Source organism: Arachis hypogaea, chromosome 6 (genome assembly GCF_003086295.3).
Source record: "Arachis hypogaea cultivar Tifrunner chromosome 6, arahy.Tifrunner.gnm2.J5K5, whole genome shotgun sequence".
In the NCBI taxonomy this organism is placed as follows: Eukaryota; Viridiplantae; Streptophyta; class Magnoliopsida; order Fabales; family Fabaceae; genus Arachis; species Arachis hypogaea.
In genome coordinates, this window is record NC_092041.1 from 81844784 (window position 1) to 81849747 (window position 4964).

Here is a 4964-nt window from a genome sequence, read left to right on the forward strand (position 1 = left end):
CAATTTTTTTTTCAGATCATCAATAACATTTCTCTTTTTCATCATTCTTTCAAGAGCCAACAATTTTAACATTCATAAACAACAAGATCAAAATTATGCATTGTTCAAGCATTCATTCAGAAAATAAAAAGTATTGTCACCACATCAATATAATTAAACTAATTTCAAGGATGAATTTGAAACTCATGTACTTCTTGTTCTTTTGTATTAAAACATTTTTCATTTAAGAAAGGTGAAGGATTCATGGAATTATTCATAGCCTTAAGACATAGTTACTAAACACTAATGATCATGTAATAAAGACACAAACATAGACAAACATGAAGCATAAAAATTGAAAAACAGAGATAAGAACAAGGAAGTTAAGGAATGAGTCCACTTTAGTGAGGGTGGCACCTTTTTGAAGGATTAATGGTGCTTTTTGAGCTCCTTTATGTCTCTTCCTTACCTCTGTTGCTTGATCCCTAGTGATTTTGGTGCTTCTATCCTTAGTTGCTCCCAATAGTTATGTGGAGGAAAATATATCCCCTGAGGTATCTCAAGAATTTCTTGATGAGGGAATTCATCATGCTCTCTTGATGTGCAGTCAAATGCTCTACTACTGAGCTATGGACCCTTGAGATGAATTTCTCCATCTCCCATAACTCAGAGGTGGAAGCAATTACCTTCCCTTTCCTCTTTCTTGAGGTTTCTCTGGCCTTAAGTACCATAAATGGTTATGAAAAAAAAAGTGCTATGCTTTTACCACACCAAACTTAGAATATTGCTCGCCCTCGAGCAAAAGAAGAAAGAAAAGAAGAAGAAGAAGAAGAAGAAGATAAGGGGAAGAGGGAGAGATGTTTGTGTTTTGGCCATGTAGGGTGGGTTTGGGTGGGAAGGATGGATGGATGTGAGTGGTGAAGAGGTGATGGAGAAGAGAGATTGAGGTGATTGGTGAAGAAGAGAGAAGGTGAGTTGGGGTAGGTAGGGATACTGTGGGGTCTACATATCTTGAGATGATCCTGTGGGGTCTACAGATTCTGAGGTGTCAAGGATTTACATCCCTGCACCAATGAGGCGTGTAAAATGCCCACTGCAAGCAATCCTGGCATTTAACGCTAGATTGATGCTTGTTTCTGGCGTTAAACGCCAGCTTTATGCTTGTTCTGGGCGTTCAACGCCCATCTGCAGTATGTTTCCGGCGTTGAACGCCAGCTTTCCTCAGTGTGCAATCCTGGCGTTTAAACGTCAGAGTGCTGCATGTTTCTGGCTTTCAACGCCAGATCCATGCTCTGTTCTGGCGTTGAACGCCAGCCAGATGTTCCTTACTGGCATTTAAACGCCAGTAAGCCCTTCCTCCAGGGTGTGCTGTTTCTTTTGCTGTTTTTTATTTTGTTTTTAATTTTTGTATTTATTTTGTGACTCCACATGATCATGAACCTAAGAAAACATAAAAGAATAATAAAAATAAAAATAAAATTAGTTAAATAAAAATTTGGGTTACCTCCCAATTAGCGCTTCTTTATTGTCTTTAGCTGGACTATTATTGAGCTTTTAATCCAGTCTCAGTCTTGAGCATTCTTGCTCAACATTTCCTTCAAGATAATGCTTGACTCTTTGCCCATTAACAATGAACTTTTTGTCAGAGTCAATATCATAAAGCTCTGCAAACCATGGTGCTTCCTGAATGGCAAAGAGTTGCTCATCCGAAAAGGTTTCAGAGATCTCAGTAAGAGGGAGGGACGTCCCTTCTACTGGTTTTATTCGGGACAGGTGATCTACTACTTGGTTTTCTGTCCCTTTTCTGTCTCTTATTTCTATATCAAACTCTTGCAGAAGCAACACCCATCTTATGAGCCTGGGTTTTCAATCCTGCTTTGTGAGTAGATATTTAAGAGCAGCATGGTCTGTGTACACAATCACTTTTAATCCTACTAAATAGGATCTAAACTTGTCAATGGTGTAAACCACTGCAAGCAATTCCTTTTCTGTGGCTGTGTAGTTCTTCTGCGCATCATTTAGAACACGGCTAGCATAATAAATGACGTGCAGAAGCTTATCATGCATCTGTCCCAACACTGCACCAATGGCATGATCACTGGCATCACACATTAATTCAAATGGTAATGTCCAGTCTGGTGCAAAGATGACTGGTGCTGTGACCAGCTTAGCTTTCAGAGTCTCAAACGCCTGCAGACACTCCTTATCAAAGATAAATGGCATGTTAGCAGCTAGCAGATTACTCAGAGGTTTTGCAGTTTTTGAAAAATCTTTTATAAACCTCCTATAGAATCTTGTATGCCCCAGAAAGCTTCTGATTGCTTTAATATTGGCAGGTGGTGGTAATTTTTCAATTACCTCTACCTTGGCTTGATCCACCTCTATTCCCTTGTTCGAAATTTTGTGCCCAAGGACAATTCCTTCAGTCACCATAAAATGACATTTCTTCCAGTTAAAAACCAGGTTAGTCTCTTGGCACCTCTTTAGAAGAAGTGCTAGATGGTCAAGACAGGAGCTGAATGAGTCTCCAAATACTGAAAAGTCATCCATGAAGACTTCCAGAAATTTTTCCACCATATCAGAGAAAATAGAGAGCATGCACCTTTGAAAGGTTGCAAGTGCATTGCACAAGCCAAATGGAATCCTTCTGTATGCAAATACTCCAGATGGACATGTGAATACTGTTTTCTCTTGATCTTGGGGATCTACTGCAATCTGGTTGTAACCTGAATAGCCATCCAAAAAGCAGTAGCAATCATGACCTGCTAGTCTTTCTAGCATTTGGTCTATGAATGGTAAAGGAAAATGATCATTTCTGGTGGCTGTATTGAGTCTTCTGTAGTCAATACACATACGCCAACCTGTAACTGTTCTTGTAGGAACCAGTTCATTCTTTTCATTATGAACCACTGTCATGCCTCCCTTTTTGGGGACAACTTGGACAAGGCTTACCCAAGGGCTATTAGAAATAGGATCAATAATCCCAGCCTCTAGTAATTTAGTGACCTCCTTTTGCACCACCTCCTTCATGGCTGGATTCAGCCGCCTCTGTGGTTGAACCACTGGCTTAGTGTCATCTTCCAATAGGATCTTGTGCATGTATTTGGCTGGGCTAATGCCCTTAAGATCACTGATGGACCACCCAAGAGCTGTCTTGTGTGTTCTCCCAGAAATGCATATTTCAGGGATGGTGGTAATGGTTTGACTCGGGTTTAGGAGGTTTCTCCTCATCTTGAAGGATTTTCAGAGGTTCTATTATTCTATATGGTTCCTCCAGATCAGGCTAAACATCTTTAAAGATATTCTCTAGCTCTGATTCGAGACTCTCAATCATATTGACCTCTTCCACGAGAGAGTCAATAATATCAATGCTCATGCAGTCGTCTGACAACATTCAACTTAAACTCATTGACAATCATGTCTTCAATCATGCCTGATGGGTATTTAATGGAGCCATCAGCAAGTTAGAGACATATCCGGGTTGGTTTGACTTCTTCAGTCAAACCAAGCTTTCTAATAGTAGATGCAGGTATTAGTTGATACTTGCCCCAAGATCGCATAGAGCTTTCTTGGTACAAGTACCCTCTAATGTGCATGGTATCATAAAGCTTCCGGGATCTTTAAGCTTCTCAGGTAAGCTTTTCAGAATGACTGCACTGCATTCTTCAGTGAGGTAAACTTTTTCAGTTTCCCTTCAATCCTTCTTATGACTAAAGATCTCCTTCATGAACTTAGCATAAAAAGGTATTTGCTCAAGTGCCTCTGCAAATGGAATCTTTATTTCAAGAGTCCTTAGATAGTCTGCAAAGCGGGCAAATTGCTTATCCTGTTCCGCTTGGCGGAGTTTCTGAGGATAAGGCATTTTTGGCTTTGTATTCCTCAACCTTAGTTGCTGTAGGTTTATTGCCTACAGATGTGGGTTGAGAGGCCTTTTTAGAGGGGTTTCTATCAGCACTTTTATGTGTCTGATCTCCCATTGGCGTTTGAATGCCAGGGGTGGAAGCTGGAGTGGTGTTAGACGCCAACTCCTTACCTATTTCTGGCGTTTGAACACCAGAACTGTGCTTCCTTTGGGCGTTCAACACCAATTCCTTGCTTGTTTCTGGCGTTGAACGCCAGGACTGAGCACAGTTTGGGCGTTCAACGCCAGCTTTTTACCCATTTTCTGGCATTTGAGCGCCAGAATTATTCCTCTCTAGGCTCTTACTGTCCTCAGATGGATTTTGGGTAGTTTGCTCATTTCTTGGCTTCCTGCTACCTTGAAGTGAGGTATTTAATATTTTCTCACTTCTTAATTGATCTGCTTAGCACTCTTCTGTTATTTGTTTTGATAAATGTTGTTCTATTTACTTTAACTGTACTTCCATATTCATATTAGCCGTTCTTGTTTCTTGTAGTATCTCCTTGAATTCGGCTAGCTATTTTGTTAGAAAATCCAGTTGCTGATTGAATTCAGTAACTTGTTCTGCAGGACTGAGTTTAGCAGTTACTGTTTTGGTCTCTTCTTTCAAGGAAGGTTCACTGCTCAGGTACAGATGCTGATTTCTGGCAACTGTATCAATGAGCTCTTGAGCTTCTTCTATTGTCTTTCTCATGTGTATAGATCCACCAGCTGAGTGGTCAAGAGAAATCTGAGCTCTCTCTGTAAGCCCATAATAGAAGATGTCTAACTGCACCCACTCTGAAAACATTTCAGAGGGGCATTTTCTTAGCATCTCTCTGTATCTCTCACAGGTATCATAAAGGGATTCATTATCTCCTTATTTAAAGCCTTGGATGCTCAGCCTTAGCTGTGTCATCCGTTTTGGAGGAAAATAGTGATTCAGAAAATTTTCTGACAGTTGTTTCCATGTCTTTATGCTGTCCTTAGGTTGGTTATTTAACCACCTCTTAGCTTGGTCTTTTACAGCAAATGGAAACAGTAACAGTCTATAGACATCCTGATCTACTTCCTTATCATGTACTGTGTCAGCAATTTGTAAAAA